Source organism: Esox lucius, chromosome 17, assembly GCF_011004845.1.
Source record: "Esox lucius isolate fEsoLuc1 chromosome 17, fEsoLuc1.pri, whole genome shotgun sequence".
In the NCBI taxonomy this organism is placed as follows: Eukaryota; Metazoa; Chordata; class Actinopteri; order Esociformes; family Esocidae; genus Esox; species Esox lucius.
Window position 1 is genome coordinate 2,398,195 of NC_047585.1, and position 15,707 is coordinate 2,413,901.

Genomic DNA, 15,707 nt, shown 5'->3' on the forward strand with positions numbered 1-15,707 from the left:
GCATTGAAGATGGGTCGTGGCTGGGTCTTCCAGCATGACAATGACCCGAAACACACAGCCAGGGCAACTAAGGAGTGACTCCGTAAGAAGCATCTCAAGGTCCTGGAGTGGCCTAGCCAGTCTCCAGACCTGAACCCAATAGAAAATCTTTGGAGGGAGCTGAAAGTCCGTATTGCCCAGCGACAGCCTTGAAACCTGAAGGATCTGGATAAGGTCTGTATGGAGGAGTGGGCCAAAATCCCTGCTGCAGTGTGTGCAAACCTGGTCAAGAACTACAGGAAATGTATGAACAAAGGTTTCTGTACCAAATATTAAGTTCTGCTTTTCTGATGCATCAAATACTTATCATGCAATAAAATGCTAATTAATTATTTAAAAATCATACAATGTGATTTTCTGGATTTTTGTTTTAGATTCCATCAGTTGAAGAGTACCTATGTAAAATTACAAACCTCTCCATGTAAGTGGGAAAACCTGCAAAATCGGCAGTGTATCAAATACTTGTTCTCCACACTGTATATAGCCTACTAATATTAGATACATTTACTAATGTATTTTATGCTCCCCCTTAGTGCTCCTGGCCCCATTTTTCATCTCTCCTCTCATATTCTGTAAGCAGGTGATCAGAGATGAGTGATGGTGCCTGCCCTCCATATACGCGTTGTTGACGTTTTAATATTTTTTGTAAATCATTTTTTGTTTGTTGTTGTTAAAATACATGTTATGCGTTTCAAACTCTGATTGGCTTCAGTTTAATATGTTGCAGGCTCATTCATTGACTGTAACACGCCATAGCAGTATTGGGCTTGTTTTAGGCTTGTTTTTGAAGCTACGGTTTCGTGTTTGACTTGCGAAAGTTGGCAACACTGGAGATATTCAGATTCAGAAATGCCATAACAGCAGCAAATAACCTAATGCACAGGCCTGTTAAGTCGTTAGTATTTTAGAACAAGTGATTTATTTCAAGATATTGTTACAAGCTTTTCCAATAATTACAATTGCAAATTAACTATAAACATCATCAAAAAACCTGCACTTTTTCCGATGAATTAGCAGAGAAATATGTATGAATTGCCTTACATTAGCTAATGTCTTTTTGTCAATGTTTTCTGGCCATAGTAACAAAATACAAAATGTATTAGACCAACTAGCCAGCTATTTTTATATACAATCCCTTAAAACCATACTTTCCAAACGAAACTACACTTAATATATAGAGTAACAGAGAAACGTTACAGTCTGCACTGCATCAAACAAACCTACCGATGCGTTCCAGTTCGAATGAATAAAAAAAATATCCTTGGAAGTAAAGCTTAATAGGAATAGATTATATAAAATTAATTAACAAAAAAATAACAAGATCTGGTTAGCGCATGCATAGATGCAAGATCTTAACAAAAATTTTAAGAATCATTAGACAATGTCTATTTTATTATGATTATTAATGCTTGTTTAGAAACATGTGCATGTCCACGAGCTTCCGGCAGTAGACGAGTAGGCTTACGTAGTCTGTTGACCATCAGGCCCGGAGCCGAGAAAAACCTATCAACCGGTACAACTGATACAGATGTTTCCGGGATGCACAGGTATGCGTTCACTAGCTGTGACATTTTCCTGTACTTGCCCGTTAACAAGATTTGTTTAGCCTATAAGAAATAACCCGTCAATACTGCCGCCAAGTAAGTCCATAGGTAGAATAGATTTTTGGTAACTTTAAAAAATTGGAATAAATGCCATCCTTGCCGAAATGTCCACAATTCGACTATTTGTTCTCACCCCTATTTCATCATAGCAACTCATAATGTGGCTCAGTAGTGTCAATGGCGCCCACATGCCTGTATGCATTCACGGAAACGCCTGGGCACGCTCCTGATGAGACAATGGATGGTGTCCTAGGGGATCTCCTCCCAGACATGGATCAGGGCATCAGTGAACTCCTGGACAGTCTGTGGTGCTACTTGGCTGGTGCTACTTGGCGGCGTCGGATTTACCGATACTGGATTCAGGTCTGGGGAATGTGAGGGCCAGTCAATGGCATCAATGCCTTTGTCATCCAGGAACTGCCTACACACTCTGGCCACATGAGACCAGGCATTGTACTGCACCATGAGGAACCCAGGGCCCACTGCACGAGCGTAAGTTCTGAGAATGAGGATTTCTGACCCACAGCCAAATCATGGTGGATGATGTTGCAGGCAGCATAACGTTCCCCACGGTGTCTCCAGACTCTTTCACGTCTGTCACATGCTCAGTGTGAACCTGCTCTCATCTGTGAAGAGAACGGGGCACAAATGGCAGACCTGACAATTCTGGTGTTCTCTGGTGTACGCCAATTGTGCAGCATGGTGCTGGGCTGTGAGCACAGGTCCCACTAAATGATTTCGGGCCCTCATGCCACGCTCATGGAGTCTGTTTCTGACAGTTCGATTAGAAACATGCACACCAGTAGCCAGCTGAATTCTGTAGGGTTCTGGCAGTGCTCCTCCTATTCCTCCTTGCACAAAGGAGATGATAGCAGTCCTGCTGCTGGGTTGATGCCCTTTTACGGCCCTGTCCAGCTCTCCTCATGTAATGGCCCATCTCCTGGTATGTCCTCCCTGCTCTTGAGACTACTGGGAGACACAGCAAACCTTTTTGCATTGGCACATATGAATGTGCCATCCTGGAGGAGCTGGACTACCTGTGCAACCTGAATGGGCTGGAGGTGCTGCCACATGCTACCAATAGTGACAAGGGCAATAGCAAAATGCTAAACATGAGAAAATCAGTCAGATAGGATAAGGATAGAGCAATTGTCTGTGGCCACCACCTACAAAGCCATTCCCTTTTTAGGGGTTGTCTTGATGTTGCCTCTCCAGTGCACCTGTTGTCATTTTCATTTGCACCAAAACAGGTGATATTGATTCACAATTGCTTATGCTTCCTAACTGGACAGACTGATATTCCTGAAGTTTAATTGCTTTGGTGTTATATTGTGATGATAATGTATTCCCTTAATTTTTTGGAGCAGTGTATACATAATAATGAACAGCATTTTGAACAGGAGCCAGAATCAGTATATTAGCCTATCTTCTGTCTTCTAATGTGACTGTGGAAAGGATGAATTTCTGATAAGAAATTAATATACCATCTGTAACACAAACGTGTCTGCCTACCCAGAGGATGTGATCCAACTAAGCCTAGTAGCGTTACAAATTTGTTAAGTTAATGTTGCTACTGTAGCAGTGCAGTATTGCTGCTGAGCAATACATTCCAAGCTAGCACCACTATAGCTTTGGGTAACTGGCAAGGTAGCCAGTGATTTTTTTAATTACTTGTTAGGGAATGAACTTTACACTTTTTCAGACAGTGAGGGTGAACAGCATCAGGAAGAATTGGTTCATGTAGTCACCAGTAAACCAGTGTATGTTGTATGTTAGCTAGCTGGGTGCTAATATTTTGATAACCGATGTAATGTCAAATAGATGTAATAGACGTACCTAGCCAAGGCGCTTGAATTATGAGCTAACCAACCAGTGGGCAGGGCATAGCTTGGTTTATACTTCTGCAAATCTGCGTTGTTAGTAATGTCATGTGAGAGTGTACGGTGACGTGCTCAACATTTATAGTTTTACGGCCTTGTGTTGATAGCCATTCGATTTATTTGTAAAACTAAATTGTTGATGGTAGAGCAGCTATACCTGATGCTATATCAGCAGTTATTTCCATATACGTTTTATTGGATCTGAGCTATTGACATTTCTTTGAATTAATGTTTTAAATAATGTTTATAATTTCCTAAATTATTATACTGAATGACGTTCATGATATGGCAGTTGTTCCTGTTGCTATATCTGATGGTCTATTATAAAAGTTACATTGGGTCTGAGGTATTGACGTTTATTTTAATAACTGGCGATAAAAGTATTTTTACCTTGACTTTTTTAATGATGCAAAACAATAATCAAGTAAATTGTAGGGGACCGAATTCTGAGTTCTTTATAGTTGTTTTGGTTGGTCTATGATTTTTTGGTTGCAATGCAGTTGGCGTTTGTCAGTAAAAACTACATTTATTATCCACCAGGGACGTCGCGTTAATTAGCCCCCTTAAATAAATCAATATATCAGTCAATATATTTGCTCCTTGATTTCTCTTTTTCGTCAACCGTTCCATCGCATGGAACTTCTTACAAATCGTATAGAAATGGAATATAATCGTGTTCATTTGGCATGTTCGGTTGAGTTTGATGCTTTGAACGTAACTCGCTCATCTGAAGCAAGCTCTCTTCTGTAAATAGTAGCTAACGTCTCCCTAACGGTCCACCACCGTTTTAAAGATAGTTTTACGTTCGATATTTCATAGAAATTCAGACATTCAAAGTTCAATAGCTTGCAAATAGTTAAAGCTACAGGCCTCGGTTTAGTCACGTTATGAAAGAAAAAGGTTGGACCACACTGCACAGGTGTCGTTTTTGGGATTCCGACTGGACTTTCCAAATGGCAGGAGACCTTTATGAATTTTTCGTGCTGGTTTGTGCGATAAAAAAGATTTTTTGTGCTGCTATAATTCTTTTGATATTAAATCATATTTCATTGGTCAAATTCACTCAAAATAGGCTGTTGTACTGATACCAAGCCTGCAGCCCCAAAGAGTATGCAGCAAGTTGAAAAACTGACAGAAATGTCTTTGGGTCCAATGTTTTTTTTGTCTCCAGGAATGACATGTTGAAGATGTATTTCATGTGTATTAATATCAAAGTCGTATGTAGTGTCTAAATAACGAGAAACAATGTACGTAATAAGCGTAGTAAAAACCCACAACAGCCACGGAAAGAGAAAACCCCCACAAACATTTTCCCTCCAACCATTTTTGGGTGACATAATAGTATTCGGAAAGACAAGTTGTGATTGGTTTTCAATGTGGCAAATATTTCCTTAATAAGATTTGGATTAGCCAAGAGGGATTTTTTGAAAGCTTAAACCTCTAGAACTGCAAGTGTTGCTACTGCCCTCAACAATATTACTGCCCTGAATTTAGCTGGCGCTGTTGGGCCAAGATCAGTGGGAGAATGTTCAGGAATAGTAAGTGGTCTGCTGGTGGACTGTGTGGCAGAGTGGATGTTTATGCCTTACACAGTGTCCCCTGACCCATTATCTTCTGGGGAGCTAGGATCAGCTAGCTTGCCTGGAGTTAAGACGCTTGGCAGTGCTGAGATGCTCCAGGTTTTTGTGGTCGGTCCACAAAATGAATGTTCTACCCCCTCCAGCCAGTGCCTCCATTCCTCCAACGCCACCTTCCCTGCCAGAATCTTGCAATTCCCCATATCGTAATTCTTTTCTGTGGCGTTGAGATGGTGGGAGAGGGTGCAGGGATGTAGTTTAAGGTCCAGGGCAGAACGCAGGTCAGGACCCCACTCTGACATCCAAAGCATTACTGCCTTAATAAACAGCTGATTCTCTTAATAAACAGCTGATAACCCTAACCCTGTACCAGCGGGAGAGGAAGAAGGATGGATCAACCCTGCAACAAGAGAGTCCCTGATGTAGGTCTCCATAGCCTTGGTCTCCGGTCCCGAGAATAAAGTCGACCCCAGGGCGGAGTAATGCTAGGGAGAAGGTAAATCCTGCAGTAATATGGTCGATGTGGCGGAAGTGAAGTGGCCCGGGTCTTGCTGAACACTTCCTGGAGGTCATGGTATTCCGCAGGAATGGCGGAGAGTTCCAGGGCAACTTCTGAGCCCCTAGGAAGACATCCCGGGTTGCGCTGACTTCAGGCAGTGGGAATGGCAGAATGGACTGCAAGCTTGTCCTTGACCTACTCCAAGATGCCATGTAGGAACATATCGAACAGAGCTTCCGGGTTCCAGGCACTCTTCACTGCCAACATGCGGAAATCCACCGCATAGTACACCACACTGCGAGAACTTTGTCGAAGTTGGAATAGCTTCCAGGCAGCCTCTCTCCTGGAGAATGGGGCATCAAAAACCTTTTTTACCTCTCCCACAAACTCGTCCATTCTGACACATTTGGCCGATTGTTTTTCCCATTTTGCTGTAGCCCAGGTGAGAGCCCTTCCGAACATCAGCATGATGAAGCCATTCAAGGGGAAGGAGGAGGGCTGAAGCTCGAAGATCAGGTAACACTTAGCTAGAATTGCTTGACAGGTGCCAGAGTCTCCAATGAACCGTTCTGGGGAAGGTAAGTGGGGCTCCTGGGAAGGCGGAGTGATGGGTGAGGTGGAAATGCTAACAGCCAAGTTATTGAAGGGCTGAGAGATTACTGTTGTAGTAGGCTGCCTCCTAGGCAACCTGCAGAATTGCACCACCAAGTTGTCCAACGCCTGGTCATGGCATGTGGCCAAGGTTTGGACCCCCTCCACAAGACCTTGAAGCAATTCCTTGTGACTACCAATGGTGGCTCCTTTAGAGGAAATGGTGTTGCACAGCTGGTCCGAGTTTGCTGGGTCAGCCGTGGCCAGTTCATACTATCATATCCTCAGGTAAGACCCAGATGCAGACGTCAGACAAAGTAACACGTTTATTAAATGAACAGGGACAGCCAAAAGACAGGTCAAGGGTCTCATTAAAGATAAAAAGACAAAGACAATTGACATGTTTGTTTCTATTTATCATTAGCTTCTTATGTGGAAGGCCATATGATGCTGTTTTCTTTCTGGAAGGATGAATACACACATTTTGTTACCAAAAATGATAGCCATCTTGGAATAAAGTAAGTGTTAAATGTGTCTGACTGAGTTTACATACAATACTAAAAGTATGTGGACATCCCTACTAATTTTTTATTTCAGATATTTCAGCCACTCCCATTGCTCCCAGGTGCATAAAATCCAGCACATAGCCATTAAATCTCCATAGACAAAAATTGACAGTACAAAAATTTACTTCTGTATACATACAGAAGAGCTCAGTGACTTTAAATGTGGCACTGTCATATGATGCTGTCTTTGCCACAAGTCACTGTGAAATTTCTGCCCTACTATATCTGCCCTGGTCAACTGTAGGTGCCATAATTGTGAAGTGGAAGCATCTATGAGCAACACCTACCAAGCTACAAAGTGGTAAGTGCTGAAGCGCATAGTGTTTTAAAGATTGCCTATCAACTCTTGCAGCACTCATCACAGAGTTCCTAACTGCCTTTGGAAGCACCATCAGCACAAGAACTTTGTGTTGGGAGCTTCACAAAATGGGAAGTTGTACGCAAGCCTTGCATCAACATACAAAATGCCAAATGTCGGCTGGAGCAGTGCAAACATGTTCTTTGGAATGATGAAACACGCTTCACTATCTAGCAGGCTGATGGACGAATCTGGGTGTGGCGGATGCCAAGAGAACACTACCTACCAGAATGCATAATACCTACTGTAAAGTTTGGTGGAGGAGAGATAATGGTCTGGGGCTTTGTTTCAGGGTTTGAGCTAGGCCCCTTAGTTCCAGTGAAAAGTAATCTTAATGCTATAAAAGACCACAGCCACCCAGGCTATGGTCTGTTCACACTGCTGCCGTCTGATATATCTTATATGGCAGACATGGTGGAGGGGTTTGAGTACCCGAGTGACCCTAGGAGCTATGTTGTCTGGGGCTATATGCCCCTGGTAGGGTCTCCCAAGGCAAACAGGTCCTAGGCGACGGGTCAGACTAAGAGCTGTTCAAAACCCCTTAATGATGATAAAAATGTTGAGGTCCGTGATGTCGCCCGGTATGGCGCAGCCGGGACCCCACCCTGGAGCCATGCCCGGGGTTGGGGCTCGTACGCGAGCGCCTGGTGGCCGGGCCTTTCCCTATGAGGCCTTTCCCTATGAGGGCTCAGCCCGAAGGAGCGACGTGGGGCCGCCTTCCCGTGGGCTCACCACCCACAGGAGGGACCATAAGGGGCCGGTGCGGAGAGGATCGGCAGTCGAAGGCGGGGGCCTAGACAGCCCGATCCCTGGACACGGAAACTAGCTCTAGGGACGTGGAACGTCACCTCGCTGGTGGGGAAGGAGCCTGAGATCGTGCGTGAGGTTGAGAGGTTCCGACTAGAGGTAGTCGGGATCACCTCTACGCATGGCTTGGGCTCTGGAACCACACTCCTTGAGAGAGGATGGACTCTTCACCACTCTGGAGTTGCCCATGGTGAGAGGCGGCGGGCTGGTATGGGTTTGCTTATAGCTCCCCAGCAGTCGTTTCCCTGTGCCTACGGGTCGGGGATAGGTCTCTCACTGTTGTTTGTGCCGACGGGCCGAACCGCAGTGCAGAGTACACAACCTTCTTGGAGTCTCTGGGAGGGGTGCTGGAAAGTGCTCCAACTGGGGACTCTATCGTTCTACTGGGGGACTTCAACGCCCACGTGGGCAACGACAGTGACACCTGGAGGGGCGTGATTGGGTGGAACGGCCCCCCTGATCTGAACCCGAGTGGTGTTCAGTTATTGGACTTCTGTGCTAGTCACAGTTTGTCCATAACGAACACCATGTTCAAGCATAAGGGTGTCCATCAGTGCGTCCATCAGTGCACGTGGCACCAGGACACCCTAGGCCACAGGTCGATGATCGACTTTGTTGTCGTTTCAACTGACCTGAGGCCGTATGTCTTGGACACTCAGGTGAAGAGAGGGGCGGAGCTGTCAACTGATCACCACCTGGTGGTGAGTTGGATCCGATGGCGGGTGAGGAAGCTGGACAGACTCGGCAGGCCCAAGCTTACTGTAAGGGTCTGCTGGGAACATCTGGCCGAGTCTCCTGTCAGAGAGATCTTTAACTCCCACCTCCGGCAGAGCTTCGACTGGATCCCGAGGGAGGCTGGAGATATTGAGTCCGAGTGGACCATGTTCCTGTGCCTGTCGAGGCGGCAATCCCCGAACCCGGTGGTGGACACTGGAAGTAAGGGATGCCGTCACTCCTATCAGGCCTGGTTGGCTTGTGGGACTCCTGAGGCAGCTGACGGGTACCGGCAGGCCAAGCGAACTGCAGCCCGGGTGGTTGTGGAGGCAAAAACTCGGGCCTGGGAGGAGTTCGGTGAGGCCATGGAGAAGGAATATCGGCTGGCCTCGAAAAGATTCTGGCAAAACATCCGGCGCCTCAGGAGAGGGAAACAGTGCCCTACCAACGCTGTTTACAGTAGAGGTGGGCAGCTGTTGACCTCAAATGTGGATGTCGTCGGGCGGTGGAAGGAGTACTTAGAGGATCTCCTCAATCCCGCCGTCACGTCTTCCATTGAGGAAGCAGAGGATGAGGGCTTAAGAGGTGGACTCGTCCATCACCCGGGCTGTAGTCACAGAGGTAGTCAAGAAACTCCTCAGTGGCAAGGCACCGGGGGTGGATGAGATCCGCCCTGAGTACCTCAAGTCTGTGGATGTTGTGGGGCTGTCTCTGGTTGACACGCCTGTGCAACATTGCGTGGCAGTCGGGGACAGTGCCTCTGGGATGGCAGTGGTGGTCCCTCTTTTTAAGAAGGGGGACCGGAGGGTGTGTTCCAACTATAGGGGGATCACACTTCTCAGCCTCCCCGGGAAAGTCTATGCCAGGGTTCTGGAGAGGAGAATACGGCCGATAGTAGAACCTCAGATTCAGGAGGAACAGTGTGGTTTTCGTCCGGGCCGTGAAACACTGGACCTGCTCTATACCCTCTACGGGGTGTTGGAGGGTTCATGGGAGTTCGCCCAACCAATCCATATGTGTTCTGTGGATTTGGAGAAGGCATTCGACTGTGTCCTTCGCGGCATCCTGTGGAGAGTGCTTCGGGAATATGGGGTCCTGGGTCCTTTGCTAAGGGCTGTCAGGTCCCTGTACGACCGAAGCAGGAGCTTGGTCAGACTTGTTCCCGGTGCATGTTGGACTCCAGCAGGGCTGCCCTTTGTCGCCGGTTCTGTTCGTAATTTTTATGGACAGAATTTCTAGGCGCAGCCAGGGGCCGGAGGGTGTCAGGTTTGGGGACCACACGATTTTGTCTCAGCTCTTTGCGGATGATGTTGTCGTGTTGGCCCCTTCAAACCAGGACCTTCAGCATGCACTGGGATGGTTTGCAGCCGAGTGTGAAGCAGTGGGGATGAGAATCAGTACCTCTAAATCCGAGGCCATGGTCCTCAATCGGAAAAGGGTGGCTTGCCCACTTCAGGTTGGTGGAGAGTGCTTGCCTCAAGTGGAGGAGTTTAAGTATTTAGGGGTCTTGTTCACGAGTGAGGGAAGGATGGAACGGGAGATTGACAGACAAATCGGTGCAGCTTCTGCAGTAATGCGGTTGATGTATCGGTCTGTCGTGGTGAAGAAAGAGCTGAGCCGCAAGGCGAAGCTCTCGATTTAACGGTCAATCTACATTCCTACTCTCACCTATGGTCATGAGCTTTGGGTCCGAAAGGACAAGATCCCGGATACAGGCGGCCGAAATGAGCTTTCTCCGCAGGGTGGCTGGGCGATCCCTTAGAGATAGGGTGAGAAGCTCAGTCACCAGGGAGGAGCTCAGAGTAGAGCCGCTGCTCCTCCACATCGAGAGGGGTCAGCTGAGGTGGCTTGGGCATCTGTTTCGGATGCCTCTGGAACGCCTTCCGGGAAGGTGTTCTGGTCCCGTCCCACCGGGAGGAGACCCCGGGGAAGACCAAGGACACGCTGGAGGGACTATGTCTCCCGGCTGGCCTGGGAACGCCTCAGTGTCCCCCCGGAAGAGCTGGAGGAAGTGTCTAGGGAGAGGGATGTCTGGGCATCTCTGCTTAGACTGCTGCCCCCGCGACCCGGCCCCGGATAAGCGGAAGATGATGATGATGATGCTGATCATGTACTTCCAGAGTCACAACTATTCTTACCCCCAGACCATTGGGCTCCTCAAGCAGCAACATTGATCTATTTATTAAATGAACACTTCATATGCTCTTGTCACTTTCTATGTGCATTAGCACTTTTTAGTGTATCCACTTATAGGCACTACAACACTTATATTTATAATATTTATGATTTCTATTCATACTGTCCTTATTCCCTTTCATACGTTATCTGGAATTTCCTCTAGTCACTATTGTTATGTATATTTTTTGCTATTATTTTTGCTTTCTATATTTCTTAATTACTGCATAGATGTTGCGTGACATGTCATAAGAATTTCATTGTTCAGAATGATGCTAGTTATTTGGTAAACTTGACAAATAAAAGACTTGGGCTGAATCTCAAATCGCATACATACATGCCAGATAAATATGCGAGAAGATTTGTATGTCTGAAACCATAGTACGTTGAAAATAGTATGCCAAAGATTCCCGGATGGTCTGCTCTTTCTGATGGATTCGTGCATGCTTTTTGGGGTAATAGACCACAACCACTTGCGCAGTAAAAGAGGAAGTGTTTCCACGATTCTATGGTCTTCTCATTTGACAAAAAAGTAAGTTATCATCACCTATATTGATAGTTACTGTATCAATGTTGTTCATGTATAATAGAAAAATTAACATTGTTGTGCAATGAAATGAAATAGCTTTGGCAGTGTTAACCTCATCTTCAGTCTCGTTAGTAATTGTTTAATTCTTATGACTGTTCCAAGTAGCATGATTCTAGTATTAAGCTATTAAAATGACCAGTGGCAAAAGCCAGAGTTCATAGATGCCATTTGTGGTGGAAGTAAACCTCATAAGAAACTTTAGTCAGTTTAACACAATGCTGGATGTTTTCTAGTTATATATTCAACATTAGCGTGACGTTAACACACAACAAAATGTTCTAATGATGAGATGCATGAGGTCCGACTCTTTAGACAGCTACTAGTTTTCCTGCATATCAATGGGTCATTGTGCTTTACACACATATTCTATCCACTGACCAATTATTTCATATTACTGAAATACAAATGATATATCGGCATTGGCAAACTATATTGTTGTATTCTGACATTGTTCATGTTATTGGAAATATTTATGATTTTGTATTTTTTTATTATATTGCTTCAATCCTGACACAAATATTGGATAGAGCCACCTTTCCCTGCAATGGTAAATATAGTCTATACCAGCTTTGCACACAGTTAGTGTTGGGAGGATTTTGGCCCGTTCTACTGGTCGGTTGGATGACATTTGAGGACTGCCAATTTAAAAACACCAATGTCACCCAACAATAATTGATTTTGAGTTTTATTCTTTATAAGAAAATGTCAATGTGCCATTTGTAATTTAATTGTATGAGAGAATTGGTCAAGGGTTTAAATAATTTTTCAAGGATCTGCATTTTGGACAAAAACATTGATGTGGGCCAAAAGGTCAAGTACTCTTGTAATTTTCACCCGGCATGGTCAAAAGAAGACTGGCCACAAATCAGATTATGGTTCCTTTCTAGGTTTATTTGACCCTAAATTTTTCCTAGCCACAGTACATCAACACATGTTCTTGGTTGCTCTTTGTTGTTTAAGGCTGGGTATATGTAAAAGCACTTTGTGAAAAATGCTGTCGTAAAAAAGGGTTTATAAAAGTAATGTGATTGATTGAATTGATCAAAGCTTGTTGCCCTCAAGGGTGCTCTGCCACAACAATGCAGGAGGAAGACAGCTAGGAGAAGGGTGGAGAGGCCATCGATGCTACAACCATTCACACCCATTCCTTACAAACTGTCAATTGGAAAATTTCAGACGGGCCTGTACATGTGCTTTCTTGAGCAGGGGGACCTTGTGGGCGCTGCAGGATTTAAGTCTTTCACGGTGCAGTGTGTTACTAATTGTTTTCTTGGTGACTATGGTCCCAGCTGCCCTGAGATCATTGACAAGATCCTCCTGTGTAGTTCTGGGCTGATTCCTCATCGTTCTCATGATCATTGCAACTCCACAAGGTGAGATGTTGCATGGAGCCCAAAACCGAGGGAGATTGACTGTTCTTTTGTTTCTTCCATTTGCGAATAATTGCACCAACTGTTGTCACCTTCTCACCAAGCTGCTTGGCGATGGTCTTGTGGCCCATTCCAGCCTTGTGTAGGTCTACAATCTTGTCCCTGACATCCTTGGACAGCTCTTTGGTTTTGGCCATGGTGGACAGTTTGGAATCTGATTGATTGATTGCTTCTGTGGATAGGTGTCTTTTATACAGGTAACAAGCTGATATTAGGAGCACTCCCTTTAAGAGTGTGCTCCTAATCTCAGCTCGTTACCTGTATAAAAGACACCTGGGAGCCAGAAATCTTTCTGATTGAGAGGGGATCAAATACTTATTTCACTCATCAATGTATAAATGTTTTGATATGCGTTTTTTTTTTTGTTGTTCTTCTGTCTCTCACTGTTCAAATAAACCTACCATTAAAATTATAGACTGATAATTTCAGTGGGCAAACGTACAAAATCAGCCGGGGATCAAATGTTTTACCTCACTGTATCCGCACGTAAAGCTGATCCTGACGTGTGACTGTCATAACCGGACCAGGTCTAATTCATATGTCAAATGCTGTGTATATGGAGAACCAAAACTGGTGGTCACAAGGGCCCCCCCCTCCCCCCACATGGCACCGGGCCTGTCAAGAGCGGAGGGAATAGAGGAATATGATGACAATCTACTACTTAGTGTTATGGTACCATTACAAAAACATATGCAAGGTAAGGGAATTATGTTCAGCCATTTGTCAGTGGCATTATTTAGCCATTTTCTCATTTTATATTAATTTGAAGGATCGTGCAGCAATGCTCCCTCTTACCCTGGTCTTCACACGTGGGACATGTCTGGCTTGAACCCTAATAGCTGCTTTAGATTAGTGTGTGTCAAATCTCCATTAGCTCCTATTACTCATCTAAATGTGTGTGTTACTTCAATATCTGCTTTTTGATCTCTGGGAGAAACCCAAAGCTAAAGTAACCCAGTAAACACAGCCACAACATTTGCACAGGTTCCCTGCAATATCACTGAATGTTGTGTTTAAATTTAAGATAGCAGTTCCCCCACTGTCGAAAGCACAGCTTTGAAAGCCGTCAAGTTTCCACATCACATAGATGGAAAAGAAAAATAAACACAGGAGGTCGTTTGTGACAAGGCATGATCATCAAACCCTTTAGCCTTGCTGACTCATTTAGGAGGCGTGTAGGAGAGCCTCAATGTTTATGTTTGATCTGGCAAAAAACAGCCAAGAGGGGTTCATGAGAAACCATGGCAGAGTTGACTGTGTACACAACTTTATCAAATGTATAAGCTCTATACAGATGCAAACATGCACATTGTGTCCAAACATTTTACTAAAAACGTTCCGTCAAAATTGGCTATGTGACTGTCATCTTGATGAGTCATTGCCTTGGAATGTATACATGGATGGACACTTGAATGAACACAGCCCAAGCATGCAATGCCTTTGCTTGTGAAAGAGGAAGAGAAATTGTGTAATAAAAATATATTTTGATCGTACCTGATAGAGAATGTACTCCTATCCCAAGCTGACTGTGTAACCGGCAGCTTCTTGAAATACTTCTGTGCTCATCTCCAGCACTGTTGGTGTGTGTGTGTGTGTGACTGTAGGCTGGGCAGCTGCCTGCTAACTCCTGATAGCAGAAAAACGGCTCAGCTGAAAGACTACAGGAGGTAGAATTGACACTTGATTCCAAGAAGCCCCTTAGAAGAGAGACTGGACACATCTAATACTACTCACACTCAGCAAACTCTCTCTTCCTCTCACCGCTCCCCTTTTCTGCCATTGCACTCTCTCTCTCCCGCTCCATTTCATTCCCCCTCTCACTCTCTCTCTTGTCCAAAGGTCTCCACTCCTCCTCTGCACTCTTTTCCCCAGCCCCATATGCCTTTTTACTCTCTCTATCTCTCTTTACCTCTTCCCCTCTCCTACAGTTTATAGTCAAATTTTCCTCCTTTTAACACTCTTCCCTTCTCCCACTGTTTTCAGTGTAATTTAATTGTTTTCGCTGTCTTTTTCCCTTCTCTTCTAATTTATCTTCTTTGTCTTGCTGTCCCAGAGTTGCTTCAAAGCTGTACATTTAAATGCCTCACAGATCCCCCCCCCCCCGCCAGTTTCATGTTTGGCAGCATGTTTAAAATGAAAAACTTGGCAATCGTGCATTCCATGCAGCTTTACTACATAGAGTTTTTACAATTCTACTACACACAGGATTACCCAAACAGCATGCTTGGAAAACACATCTGCACTCTGAAAGATTGAATTAAATATAATCCATAATATCTCTATGACCAAGTGCTTTTCGAGGTCCTTTTGTGAAAGAAGGGTGGCTTAAAAACAGGCCTTCCCTCTCCGTTGAAACACATGCAAAAAGAGATAAGAAATGTGAGACACTCGTCCATCCTAAACAATCTATCATATTGAGAGGCCCCCGCCTCACTCCCCACATCATGTAATGGTAAGACAGTGTAGACTGAGTTTAAGCATCTGTATGTGGAGGAAATCTTTCCATACCTGTAATTGGCTCTTCACCACTGACCAATCAATAGCATAAAGCATAAATGTCCATCAGGTTTAAAGTTTTATAAGCATTAGTCTGAGACTAAAACAGTCGGCAGGGTAACCTAGAGGTTAGAGCAAAAAAAGAAAATGTCTTCTAAATCATACTTACAGGTAAAACAAGGGGAATACAGATAAGTTGCCATGTGTCTAGGAGGGTTTGCAATTTTTCTTTGCATTATAAACCTTTTTTTTATTACATTCCTGAGAATATTTTTGCATGCTTGCCCTGTTGTGGAGTAACTCAAACTATTCTGCTCCAACCAAAGCAAGCAATCATACTGACATCTTATTCTGCATGTAACCAGTGAATTGGTATAACCAG

At 44.7% G+C, this 15,707-nt stretch overlaps 1 protein-coding gene across 16 annotated transcripts in view; it reads right to left on the reverse strand.

Moving 5' to 3' along the window:
• Positions 1–14,703, reverse strand: part of ripor3 (RIPOR family member 3) — a 135,299-nt gene extending 120,596 nt beyond the window's left edge. For 4 of the 16 annotated variants that reach the window (XM_020044428.2, XM_020044425.2, XM_020044427.2 and 1 more), the window contains exon 1: positions 14,324–14,698. The gene's annotated coding sequence lies outside the window, so the exon portion shown is untranslated. Of the gene's footprint in view, positions 1–13,299; positions 13,375–14,323 lie in introns of those variants that run through there. The other 12 variants (XR_002196327.2, XR_002196325.2, XR_002196326.2 and 9 more) reach the window with 7 other exon arrangements.
• Between the last annotated feature and the right edge of the window lie 1,004 nt (positions 14,704–15,707).